The 14,256-nt window shown below is 48.1% G+C and overlaps 1 pseudogene; it reads left to right on the plus strand.

The window, feature by feature from the left end:
- The first annotated feature begins 2,520 nt into the window (after positions 1-2,520).
- On the plus strand, positions 2,521-2,942 carry LOC102829286 (annotated as a pseudogene).
- The last annotated feature ends 11,314 nt before the right edge of the window (positions 2,943-14,256 follow it).

A 14,256-nucleotide genomic window follows, 5' to 3' on the forward strand; every position in this document is an offset into this window, starting at 1 on the left:
ACAACAACAACAGCAAGAGGGTATGCACACAAGAGGACTCACTGGAGACATCAAAAGTTCTGGAGAAGCAAGAGAAGTTGGGGACCTTGGGTAGACTGCTGGGGGTCCTGGGTGGGAGGCATTGCACATGCTCTCAGTCTGCTGCTGAGGCTCCCTGCCCGCCCTTGGCTCTCCCAGACGTCCAGGACATGACTTCCTGCATTCAGGATCACAACTGGCTCCGATCTGGGTTCACCCAGGTACTGCTCTGTCCATCAAGGAAAGGGACCCTGGTGGTCCTTTTGCCCACCCCCCCTGCTGGCTGTCTGCCACCCAGACCCCCTGCCCAGGAATGTGGCCGCCAGGTGTAAGCAAGTTCATTACATTGTACTACACGATAAGCCAGCTCTCCTTGCTGCATTAGGGCCAAGACCGCAAGATTATAAATTACCAGACAATGGTCTCTCACACTTCTGTCTCCTGGGCAAGGGGGAAGAAGTTAATTATTTTTATAGGCACTGATAGGGCACAGGGCGGTCTGCATGCCAGGTTCCAGGTCAAGCAGCGCCCCCTGGGGAGGGTTTCCTCCTAGCCTCCTTACCGCCCTCCCATGTCTGGGACCTGCCATCCCTGTGAGGGGTGGGAGCGAAGATTGAGGCTTCCCTCTCCCCCCACCCCATGGTCACCCCTCACTCCAGGCCATGGGCCTCTCTTTCCCGCCTTTGGAGGAACAGGTTACTGGGAAGAGATACTTTCTCATTCTTCCCACTCCAGCGGGGAGTGGGCCCTGCTCAGCTCTGAGTGGCCAGCGGTGCCATCAGTAAACCCTGAAGTATATTCAGCAATCTCTTTTTCCCCCAATTGCCCACCACAGCCTATATTACAAATACATAAATCATAATGTTTCAACAAAAGCAAAATTTAATTTTCTCCTTTCAGCCGTTATCTGGGCCGGTGGTATATGGCAGGCTGCGGCCGGCTCATTTATTACCCCCGCTGAATGGATAATGGCAGGGAGCTGGCTTTGTGGGACCTGTGAATGTGTGTGCAGCCTGTGGCCGCCCAATCTCCCCGCATCTGTAATAGATACACAGAACTCTATTATTTCTTGCCAGGACAAAATTAAATAGTTGTGTGTGCGTGTGCATGTGTGTGTGTGTGTGTGTGTGCTGGGTGGGGGCCGGGGCTCGGGAGGCGGAAGGCAGGGTTCCCTGCGCAGACCTCTTTGGCCTAGTGCGCAGGCTCCCTCAGCCACCACAGTAGGATCGCAGAGCCGGACTCTTTGTGGGGGGGCCTTCCTGGGGGTCCAGACATCAGCGCTGGCTGTTGGGACTAGAGTGCCCAAGGCTCTTTGGTGCAGAATCCCCATGCCGCAATATCCTGGGGCTCAGGCCTCAGGGCTTGGTGATTTCCCTCCATAGACACCCTGCTCACCCACAATCAGCCCTTACACACATGGGGGCACCATGAGTCAGAGTGGACTCTACAGCAACTGGCTTAACTGGTGACCTGTGACCATTACCCTGGCCCCTCCTCCTGCTAGCAGCCCCCTCCTATGCAGAACACAAGGTGGGGTTCCCACCTCTCAGCAAAGGCTCCCTCTCTAGCACATCTGCATGCCCAAAGGGGTATCTGTCCCCATCCAAGCAAGGTCCCAGAGAAGAGCAGGCAGGCTGGTCCGGGCAGCTCTGGTGCCGGCTCCCAAGGGTGCCCTGGGGAGATGAGGCAGCAGGTTCGTTATGGAAGTATGGACACTTCTGACACGCATGCCGGAGGTTACTTCCTCCCGTGTCTCCTCGTGCGTGTCTGCAAATGCGCTTTGACAAAATGGAGATGGAATACAAGGAGGACTGCAGCCCATTTTTCATTTAACCTTTAGAAGGTAACTTTCCTCGTGTCATTAAATGCCGCATGAGGATGTGGCTTCCAGAGCTGCCTGTCGCTCCATCCTTTGGGTGTTCCCTGGCCTGCCTGGGAACCTAGCCTGTTGGTATGCTCCTACACTGGAGCCTAGGGACTCCATGTCCTCCCTGTATCCAGCCATTGGGACCAAGCATTCCACAAGCACCTGCTGAAGCCCAGACAGCCCTGCATAGAGGGCCTGGTCTCCAACAGCCATTTCTCAGCTGACCATGAAGAGTGGAGAAGTTGGGTCCCTTGTGCCCCAGCTGGGACTGCCCAGGGCTCCCAAGTACCAAGAGGCCCTGGGCTGGTGCTAATTAATGGTCAAAGGCCCCAGAACCCAGCCATGGGCTCAACAGCCAATGAGGGAGGGGTGGTCCCGGAAACATTGTGAATTCTCAGTGGTCGTGGTCACAGTAGCAAGACCCGAGGTCAGCCTGGCCGCATAGAGAAGCAATAGCTTTGGCCACCCAAGAAGTGACAAATAAAAGCAAAAGCTGAGAGTGCAGAGTGGTTTGGTGGTTTGTTGCAGGAGCATCATCCATTTGGCTTGGCAACTTTGGTTCTCCTTTGGATAATGACAGCGACAGCAATGCCAAGGTCCGGGAAGCAGCTCCAGACTTAGGTGTTTGGTGAAAAATGGCTGGAACCAAGCAGACTGCCCAAAAATCAACAGTGGGGAGAGGGGGGAGCCCGCAAACAGCTGGCCACCAAGGCTGGCCCGGAAGAGCTCTGCCTCTACTGGTGGGGTGAAGAAGCCCCATCCTTATAGGCCCAGCACCATGGTGCTGCGGGAGATCCTACACTCCCAGAAGTTCACCAAGCTGCTCATCCGGAAGCTGCCCTTCCAGAGGCTGGTGCGGGAGATCACCCAGGACTTCAAGACAGACTTGAGGTTCCAGAGCGTGGCGGCAAGTGGTGCCCTGCAGGGGGCCTGCGAAGCGTACCTGGTGGGCCTGTTCGAAGACACCAACCTGTGTGCCATCCACACCAAGAGAGTCACCATCATGCCCAAAGACATCCAGCTGGTGCACCGGATACGAGGTCAGGGTGTGGGGTGAGAGCTTAAGCACCAGGCCATTTTTATGGTGTTTTGTAGTAAATTCTGTAAAATACTTTGGTTTAATTTGGGACTTTTTTGGTAAGAAATTGTTCATTATATGTTGCATTTGTACTTAAGTCATTCCATCTTCACTCAGGATGAATGCGAAAACTATCTGTTGACAAACCTCAGTGATGTGGGCACCATGGCTCAGGCGGGACAAGTTGCTGATCCTGTAGAAGGGATGAGTGATCACTTCTTGCTTCGCATGATGCATGTTTCTGTATGTTACTGACTTGTTGGGTAGCTATTAAGGTACTAGAATTGAGAAATGTGTACAAGGTCCTTTTGCAATAAAACTGTTTAGGACTTGATCCAAGTGTTTAACAATTGGGGCTGTTAAGTCTGACCAAACATCGCTGTGATAGAAATGTGGGCTTTTTCAAGGGTGAAGAGATCCAAGTCTTAACCGCAGTGTAACTTACTGTTTCCCGAAAGAAAAGAAAAAGTTAACCTGGAAGCTATAGAATACACTATGTGCATTTATAATAGCTATTTTATATGTCGTAGTGTTGACATTTTAAAATTAAATGTTTTATATTAACAAAAAAAAAACAAAATCTGGGTTTTATTTGTGACTTCCATGCACTTTCCCTGTTTTGTGTCTTAACAACTGTTGCACAGATCTCTTTAGTGTCTGCTTTCTTGTTTGTTAAGATACAATCTGCTTTAAAAACTTGAATCACAACCCCAGTTTCGGGTTGTTCTTATCTGTGGTCAGACTTGAGCTGGACCCATGCTGGTTCTGAGAAGCACCCACACTAGTCAGTTTTCTCCTTTACTTTGTTCGTCTTGACAGTCATTCGACAAATACTACTAAGTACTTACTGTGTGTCACGCACTGCTCTACACACTGGGCCTGCCTCAGTGATGAGATCAGAGGAAGAGCCCCATCCTCTTGGATCAGGAATCTGACATTCCAGGAGCAGACGTGATCAACAAACGCTGTAAGTGAATAAATGATGACCTTAGAGAGTGTTTGAATGCAGCAAACTTTGAAAGAGTTACAATTGAGTAAGGGGAGTTGGAAGCAGTGGGAAAAGGAGTGAGTACATTTACTTTTTTCACTAGAATGGTTAGGGTGGGTAGCAATGACGCCAGTCAGGAGGAAGCCACGTGGATGGCTAGAGAAGAGCATTTCCAGTAGAAGGAACTGTTGTTAAGTGCCTTGGAGTCAGCCTGGACACACAGCAACCCTGTGAACAGCAGAATGAAGCACTCGCTGCCTGGTCCTTCGCCATCCTCATACTTGTTACACTTGAACCCATTGTTGCGGTTACTGTGCCAATTTATCTTGTTGGGGGTCTTTCTCTTTTTTGTTGACCCTCCATTTCCCAAAGCAAGTAGAGGGAAGAGCCAGTGTAAAGACCCTGAGGCTAAAACCTGCCTGACTTGCAGAGCAGAGAGGCAGCTAATGTAACTTGCAGAGAGAGTGGTGTGAGATCCGGTAAGCAGAGGACTGCACACTCAGAGTGAAAGGAAGCTACTGGAAGGTTTACAAGAGGATCTGATGTGTTTTTAAATGATCATGCTGACCACTGTGCAGAGAGCTGACAGCAGGACCTGGGCAGAAAAAAACCCCACGAGAGCCAAAATATGACCTTGAATATAGCCCACCTGAATTTAGAGATCATCTGAAGAACAGATTAGATACATTAAACACTAAAGACCGAAGACCAGAAAAGTTGTGGGATGACATCAAGAACATACGTGAAGAGAGTAAAAAGTCATTAAGAAGACAAGAAAGAAGGCAAAGGTCAAAATGGATGTCAGAAGAGACACTGAAACTTGCTCTCCAGCGTAGGGATGCTAAAGCAAATGGAAGAAGTGAGGAGGTGTAAGAGCTGAACGTATTGTCCGGAGGAAACAGTCGCTGGAGAAGGATGTCATGCTGGGTAAGGTGGAGGGTCAGAGAAAAAGAGGAAGACCCCCAACGAGATGGATCAGCCAGGTGGCATCATTGATGGACTCAAGTGTGGCAGCGGTAGTGAGGTTGGCCCAGGATCAAACATTGTTTCGTTCTGCTGTGCATGGGGTCGCTATGAGTCGGTTCCGACTCGATGGCACCTGACAACAACAACAACAAAGAGCTGAACAGAAAAGTTCAAAGGTCAGCTCGAGAAGACAAAGTCAAATATTACAATGAAACATGCAAAGATCTGGATTCAGAAAACCAAAAGGGAACTGAAGAAAAAATTTAAGCCTCATCTTTTGTTATTGAAAGATTCTTTGGGCAAATTATTGAATGATGCAAAAAGCATCAAAAGAAGATGGAAGGCAATGAAAAAATAGGGACAAATGTGAGCATTCAAATACAGGGCATACACAGACTACCAAACACTTTGAAAATTACACAAAAGTAGACAAAATAGATGAATGGGGCACACTAAAAGTTATAAACTTATGTGCATCAAAAGAGTAAAAAGGGAGCCCACAGAATGGGATAAAATCTTTTGTAAAGACACATCAGACAAGGGACTCATTTCCAAAATATATACTGCCTTCAGTATGGATTACATCTCAATGTAAAGAAAACAAGAATCCTCACCACTGGACCAATAAACAACATTCTTATCAATGGAGGAAAGATTGAAGCTTTCAAGGACTTCATTCTTCTTGGATCAACTATCAACACTCATGTATTGCATTAGGCAAATCTTCTGTACAAGACCTTTTTAAAATGTTGAAGAGCAAAGATGTCAGCTTGAGGACTAAGGTGTGACTGACTCAAGCCATGGTATTTTTAATAACCTCATATGCATGCAAAAGCTGGACAGTAAATAAGGAAGACCGTAGAATTGATGCATTTGAGTTATGGTGTAGGAGGAAAGTATGGAAAATGCCATGGGCTGCTGAAAGAACAAACAGATCTGTGTCGAAAGAAGTGCAGAGAGAGTGCTCACTGGAGGCCAGGATGGCCAAACTTTGTCTCTCATACTTCAGACATATTGTCAGGAGGGACCTGTCTCTGGAAAAGGATATCATGTTTGGTAAGCTGAAGGGTCAGAGAAAAAGAGGAGGACTCCCAGTGAGATGGATTGGCAATATGGCAGCATCAGTGGGCTCAAGCATGGTAACAATTGTGAGGTTGGCCCAGGACTGGGCAGTGTTTCATTCTGTTGTGCATAGGGATGCTGTGAGTCGGTACCAACTCGATGGCAGCTCACAACAACAACAACATTAGGTACCTGCATGGAGATGTTGAGAAGCAACATCTTTTTATAGGTTTATAGATGTCAAGTTTGGGGGGATAAAAAAGTCAGAGTCATCATGTATAGATGGTGTTGAAGCCATCATGAGCCACATGTGACTCAATGATGTCATCCAGCAAGTGAAAGAGAATGGAGGGGAACCAATGCATTCATCATCAGGGTTTGAGAGATGAGGAGAAACCAACAAAGGACTCCGAGATGAAACACCCAGAGAGGTAGGAGGGAAGCCAGTTGTCTGGAAGCTCTCCCAGTGGGAGAGGAAGACACTGCTGAGAGGGAGCTAAAAACAAGGTCCAATCCTGACGCCACATTCTTCTTCCTGTATTCCAACTTTTCAGATGATTTGCTCAGCATACAGGTTGAATACACATAGTGACAGGATACAAGAAAGCTTTTCTGATTTTAACCCACACAGTATCCCCTTATTGCGTTTAAATGACTGTCTCTTGGTCTATGGGCACATTTCTCATGAGGACAATTATGTGTTCTGGAACGCACATTCTTTACAACATTATCCAAGATTTGTTGTGATCCACACAGTCGTATGTCTTTGCATAATCAAAAAGACTCAGGTAAACATCTTTTTGGTACTCTCTCTTTTTTCAGCCAAGATCCATCCGCAGTGATAGCCTTTGTTCCAGATCTTCTAAATCCAGCTTGAATTTCTGGCAGTTCCGTGATGATGTACATCTATAACCGGTTTTTTAATTCTTTTAGAAAAATTTTACTGGCCTGTGATACTAGTAATATTCTATAATTTCCACATTTCATGAACTCAACTTTCTTTAGAATGGGTACAACTATGGATTACTTGCGATCAGTTTGGCAGGTAGTAATCTTCCAAATTTCTGGGCATAGACAATTGAGTGCTTCCAGTGTTGTATTCGTTTACTGAAACATCTTAGTTGGTATTCTGTTAATTCCTGGGCCTTGCTTTCCTCTAATGTCCTCAGTGCAGCTTGGACATCTTCTTTCAAGCCCATCAGTTCTTGATCACATACTACTTCCTGAAATGGTTGACTGTTGACTAATTCTTTTTGGTACAGCAACTGTGTATTTTTCCCATCTTCTTCTTTTTTAACTGTTTATTGTGAACCAGGTGGAGGTTTACAGAACAACTCTGTTTTCCATTCGACAATTCAGACACACTTTCTGTAGGTCCTTGATTACAATCCCCACAATGGGACATCACTTCCCCCTGTGTTTGTCATTGTCCATTCTTCCTCTTTCCTAACAATTCTCAACTTTGAGGAAATGCTCCCCTCTTGCTCTCAAATGGTTACTTACTCTAAGGACCCTGTACCTCTCTAGCATTATTGTTCCCCTTACGTTGTTGTTAAGTGCTAACTCATAGACACCCTGTATAGGGTTTCTGAGGAACGGCTGGTGGGTTTGAACTGCCGACCTTTTGGTTCACAGTCCAGTGCTGATTCTACAACACCACAGCAGAACTCTGTTCCCTTTATAAAGCTGTGTGTTGTTTAGCTGAGAAGTGAGCCATACGGAGGAGTTCAGTTCCAGACCTGAAGGGTGACCAAGGACCAGACTCTGAGGAATCACACCAGTCTCTAGCTGACCAGTAAGCCCGATCCTGTTTGTGATGTTTATTTTTGTTCCATGTGTGTCTCCCGTTCTATTCAGAACCTTCTAAAGTGATAGTTAGTAGTAGTAGCCAGGTATCATCTATCTAGTTCTTCTGGTCTCAGGGTCATGAAGGCTGACGTTCAAATGTTTCATTAGTTCATTATTGTTGTCAGGTGCCATCGAGTCAGCACCGACTCACAGTGACCCTATGTATAACAGAATGAAACACTGCCCGGAAGCGGAGGAAGTGATGTCCCATTGTGGGGATTGTAATCAAGGACCTACAGAAAGTGTGTCTGAATTGTCGAATGGAAAACAGAGTTGCTCTGTAAACCTCACAATCATTGCTAAACCTGAGCCCATTGATGCTGCTACTTTGCCAATCCATGTCCCTGGGGGTCTTCCTCTTTTTCTCCGACCCCCCACCTTACCAAACATGATATCCTTCTCCCGCGACTGCTCCCTCCTGACAATATTTCCAAAGTATGAGAGACGAAGTTTGGCCATCTTAGCCTCTAAGGAGCACTCTGGCTGCACTTCTTCCAAAATGGATCTATCAGTTCTTTTGGCAGCCCATGGCACTTTCAATATTCTCCTCCAACACCATAACTCAAAAGCATCAATTCTTCTACAGTCTTCCTTATTCACTGTCCAGCTTTCACATGCATATGAGGTTATTGAAAATACCATGGCTTGTGTCAGGTGCACCTCAGTCCTCAAACTGACATCTTTGTTCTTCAACACTTTCGAGAGGTCTTGTGCAGCAGATTAGTTCATTATACTAATTGTTTCCATGCATCTTCGATTTTCTTCACTCTTTTTTGCTCTGGATGGGGAGAAGCCAATAGTTGTACTTTAGATGTCTGCTCATGGTTTTGAAGACCCCAGTCACTATTCCCCAAAGGGAGATGTAGAATACTGTCACTGTGGACTGTTGGCCAACTAAACCTGATGTCCCCAGAGACAGTGGTCCTGAACTCCCAGGCCCAGTGAATCATTCCCTCGTAGTGTTGGGTTATGGCTAAGAAGTTTTCATAACTTTTGTTTCATAAATTGTGTTGTTATTGTTAAGTGCTGTTGAGTTGGCTCTGACTCATAGCAACCCTGTATAGGGTTTCCAAGTAGCAGCTGGTGAGTTTGAACCACCGACGTCATAGTTCAAACCAATCTTGTATTCCAATTCCAGTGCTTTATCCAACAGCACCACACCAGGACAATGGTATCTGATCTATAAACCATGACATAAATACATACATGCACACCCATGTTCATCTCAGCACTATTCACAAAAGCAAAAAGATGGAAACAACCTAACCGCTTATCAATGGAAAAATGGGTTAACAAATTATGGTACATACATATAGTTGTTGTTGTTATGTGCTGTGGAGTCGGTTCCAACTCATAGAGACCATGCACAGGGTTTCTGGGACTGTAAATCTTTACAGGAACAGAAAGCCTTATCTTTCTCCCGCAGAATGGCTGGTGGTTTTGAACTGCCAACCTTGATGTTAGCAGCCCGATTTGTAAACATTACGCTACCAGAGCTCCTTAGTACACAACATTAAATGATAATTTAGATGAAACTGGGGGACATAATGCTGAGTTAAACAAGTCAATCACAAAAAGATAAATATTGTATGAACGTGTTTTTATAAAGTAACCCTGGTGTGTCACTATAGGCCAAGCAATGCACTGTGTCACCTGAGACAGTACTTTGAAACCCTAGCTCCTAGTAAGAGTCTGGTGTGGGGCTTAGGGTTAATGCGCTAGATTGCAAGGTCACTTTGAACAGCAAGGTTGATGGTGTAAGTTCACCAGCCACTCCTCGAAAACCCTATACAGGGTGGCTATGAGTCAGTACCAACTCAACGGTGCTTAACAACAACTACCCTTAGTACCAGTGAATGTGGTCTAGTTTAAAAATAGGGTCTCTAAAGATGTTCACAGCCACATGAAAACATACTAGAGTAGAGTGAGCCCTATTGGGTGTGGTATAAAAGAGGAGACCCACAGAGGCAGGGTGGCATGTGAAGCTTAAGCCACAAGCCAAGGAATGCCCGAAGCCACCAGAATCCAGGAGAGAAGCTTGGGGCATGTTCTCCCTCAAGGCCCTAGAAGGAATTAACACACCGACCCCCAGATCTTGACTCCCAGCCTCCAGAAGTGTGAGACATGCATTTCTGTTCTTATGAGCACAAGGTTTGTATTATAGGTATCCTCTGCAGATGATTATTCTCAGATGTTTACTTGCAGATGTTCTAAGATCAGATTTATAAAAACACTGGCCATAAAAGACAATCATAGGGAAAAATTTTAAAAAAACAACAAAAAAAAGTCTACCATTTATGTCAGAACTGACCTACGCTGGAGTCATCAGACCAGGACCCCACTATAAGTTGGAGACCCCCTGTGCTTTCTTACAGCAGCCGCTGGGAACTAGTACATGGGTCCTTTCTTTCTGCTGGACTTGGCCTGCACGAGCACCCACGGTATGTCCAGTCTGGGTGGGTCCAGCCGAGAACAAGAACAAGAGACCCACATGGACGGTATGGGGTGGCGGGAAATCAAGCCACCAGTAAACATTAAGAAGGAGGATCATGGTAGAGGAAGTGAGCCACTGGTCGGGAGACTGCCTTGTCAGAGGGTTAAAGCACACCCTTCACCTTCCTCCTTTTGTTGTTGTCGTTAAACGCCATAGAGTCGGTTCCAACCCATAGCGACCCTGTATAGGGTTTCCAAGGAGCGACTGGTGAACTTGAACCGCCAACTTTGCAGTCCTGCACATTGACCCACAGTGCCACACCAGGACTCCGTCCTCCTTGGGGCACGTTTTATCATGCCCTGATCAGACACAACAGCTGTCTGGAGAGCCCAGCCTGGTCTGTGGCTGTCCCAGGGGTGGTAAGGAAAGACCCTCCATCGACAGAATATCTCAGCCCCCACCAGGCACTGCCTTCACTAGAGGAGTGGCTCCAGCTGGGCGCCGCTTTGAGACAGTGCAGGTGACCGCTGTCCTGCTACCATGGGGCCCTGGAACACACTGGAGCCTGAAAGGTGCTGCCATACCCCTGTGTGAAGAATGGGCGGCTGCCTTGTCCTGCTCTCTCCCTTCTCGGATGCAGTCTGTCAGCTCATCTCCTTCCCTTTGCCAGCCAGGGCTGTGATTACATCTGCAGGGAGCCGGGCAGACCCAGGGTCATGGATCAGTCCATGGACAGCGACCCACCAAGTCACCCCCATCAGTGCATCTGTGCCCAGCCAACCCCAAAAGCCTGAGATGAGCAGGTGTCAGGCATCAGTGATGGGAAGGGATGGGGGTGCGGGGAGGGGGATTCACATCACAGCCCAGAGCAGCCCCGCTCTGAGCAGGAGAGGCACCCCAGGGCCCAGTCTGCTGGTTCTGGCAGGTCACCCCAGCCCTGGGGAAGTGGAGGAAGCTGGTGTACTTCACTTTACTCAGGGGAGAGGAGATGATGCAATTCCTGGTCCCGGAGAGTCTGACTTTACAGAAAGACAAACTCTAACACAATGGGGTGGGGGGGCAGGCTGAGTGCCGGGTGGAAGCGAGGACTCTGAAGGTAGAAGAGGACAGTGATCACTGCAGTGGTCAGTGTTTGGGGCACTGACCACACTAGAGTGAGGACCTTGTTGGGTCATCTCTCCAGGGGGTGCTCTCAGGGACACCAGAGGAAGCTGCGGTCACAAGCCCCATTTTACAAGTGAGGAAACTGAAATCTCTGGATTACAATTAGAGCTCAAGGCACCTCTTCCACCCAGATGTCCATGCAAGACCTGGGAGGCATTCCTTGGGGACAGCCCCACCCCTGAGCTTTCCACAGCCCTCCAGTGTGGTCCACACCCACCCATAGGACCATCACATCTCTCTATAATGGGCCAGTCTGCCCGTCCACAGTGTGGTTTAGGTCAGCCCCATGGGCACCCCCTGCCCTGTAACCCTGGCAGGGAAGGAAGGAGCTTTCTGTATTGGAGACACCTGGTGTGGGGAAACCTCCCTGATCTCTCCTGTGTGGCACTCAGAGCTCATCCACGTACCTGTCAAACAGAAGTCCCTGGGGACACTAACAGCCACTGTCAACCAAAAAGGTTGGCAGTTTGTGCCTATCCAGAGGGGAGTCCTGGTGTGGCGCTGTGGGTTAATGCGCCAGACTGCAAAGCCGTTTGAACTGCAAGGTCAGCAGTTCAAACTCACCAGCTGCTCCTTGGAAACCCTGAGCAGGGCCGCTATGGGTTGGAACCGACTCCATGGCACTTCACAACAACAACAACAAGAGGTACCTCAGTAGAAAGGCCTAGCAACACATTTCAGAAAGATCACAGCTTTGAATGCCCTGTCAGCACAGTTCTACGTGGGGTTGCATCCGTTGGAATCAACTCAGCAGCAACTGGGTTGAATTTTGCTTAAATGTGGGTGGGGGCAGGCTGTCAGAGGAGGACCTGAATGGGAAGGATCCTCGGAGTCTGTGAAGTCAAGAGGAAAGGGAAGAGCATCTTTCCTGAGGGAACAGCATGTATGGAAGCTGTGTGTTGGGAGGGAGTCAGCGAGGGCCAGCTTGGCTGGAGGGCAGACATGAGTGGGACTGAAATCAAGAAGTGTTGCAGACTGTGTAGAAGTTCGAGACCCACTGGGCCCAAGTGTCGCAGGCCGCAGGCTCTGAGGAACAAATTCTGGCCACTGGCAGTCATGGCAAATTGTTTTTCATCTTAGTGTTCAGTTATGTTTTTTATTTAATTCCAAACATGAGCCCTTAATGTCCACAGATAAATGTAATAGTTTCCTAAAGCCCAGACTGTAAAGGTTTCAAAGGTCAAGCCTTCCTCCAAAGGATTAACTAAAAATATCTTAGCTACTTCCCGGGTCTTTGTTCTACAGACAAAAAAGCCATCTTCCCTAAATCTGTCCCAGGTGTTAGCTTTTCAGCCAAGTTTCTGAAAACCTAGCTCAGGAAGCCAAAACAGCAGGACTCCGCCTAAGCCTTTTGTCCTTACCTCTCACCTTCCCCCAACTGAGCTTAGGGGCTATAGATATGTTAATTGAGCCTGAGAAACCAAGTTGCGGGCCTGGGATTTGAACCAGCGATGTAAAGTTCCTGAATGTTTGAAAAATTACTGATGTTAGCTGTACCTTGTCTTAGTCCCTCCCAGCTTGGTGTGAAGCTCCTCCCCTAAATAAAACCGAGACGCAGGCCGGCCCAGGTGTGCATTACGGGTTGGCGGGCATGCCGTAAAGATTGCAGGGCAGTGAGTTGCTGCCTGCAGAGGCCATGATGCCTGTAGTTCCAAGTCTGCCCACCAGTGATGCATCCACCCTGGTTTCAGGGTGCCTCATTGTCCCCCTCCTTCTGTCTGTCTGTGTATTCTTTTGCTATCCCTATCGCCGCTGGATCTCCCCTCCTCGTGAACCAAACACTCGTGAACAACACAACTATGTTGAGGACGGTCCCCGACAAAGAAGTGTATGTGGCGTACAGGAACCCAGATCCCTGAGAACTAAGTTGAAGGCCTTGACTGCATCCAAAAGGAATACAGAGTCACTGCGGAGTCCCCGGCAGACAGGAAGGCGACCAGGACAGACTTCCATTTTGAAAAGATGGCTCAGGAGAGAGGGTAAGAAAATAATTAGGAAGACCAAGGGGACCCCAGGCAGATTCTGAGTTCAGGCTGGAGATGGGGGTGCTGCCCTGGGTGGATTGGTGGAAGAGATCTACTTTGGAGGTAGATCCATAGGACTTGAGAAGAACTGTGGAGGAGGAGAAGACTATGTGGTTGCAGATCTGTAATAAAATGAGGTGCCCTGAATGATGAACAACAGGGGAGCACCGCCCTGAACTCAGCATTGGGCATGGCAAGTTTGAAGTATCTGAACACCCCCATGGAAATATTGGGTGGACAAGGTGGTCTGGGTAAGGGGTGAGGGCACCTCGACTTCCAGGAAGGAACAGCTTGTCAGGGAAGAGTGAAGTGAGGGGAGGTGGGACCGGGGATGGATGCCTCCATCAGTCCTGGGAACCTCAGCGGACAGCCAGGCAAACTTGAGCTTCCTCCACTTCCTCTGTTAAAATCATCCATGTGATGAGCCAGTGGTTCCTGAGAGGATCTCTGAGGAGCCTCATTTTCTGGTGACAAATTTGAGATGTGTGAAAGCTCAGTCCTTCTGTGCTCCACTGGGTTTGTCATGGTGGCTTTTGGGGAAGTAGATCAACTTCCCAACATCTGTCTTCCAAGGTACCTCTGGGTCGACTACAACTTCCAACTTTCCAGTTACCAACTGAGCTGTTAACCCTTTGTACCACCCAGGGACTCCGTAGAAGAAGGGAATGAGGAGACTTGAAGAAGGAGGTGGCCCCAGGCCCCCCATTGTCTAAACTCTCCTCCCTCCAAATCCTCAGAACTGGGTTAAAAATAAAAACGAAGGATGGGGCTTCCCAGTTGCCCTGCTTTCAGGTGCTGGGTATAGGT

This window comes from Chrysochloris asiatica, unplaced genomic scaffold, assembly GCF_000296735.1.
Source record: "Chrysochloris asiatica unplaced genomic scaffold, ChrAsi1.0 scaffold00262, whole genome shotgun sequence".
In the NCBI taxonomy this organism is placed as follows: Eukaryota; Metazoa; Chordata; class Mammalia; order Afrosoricida; family Chrysochloridae; genus Chrysochloris; species Chrysochloris asiatica.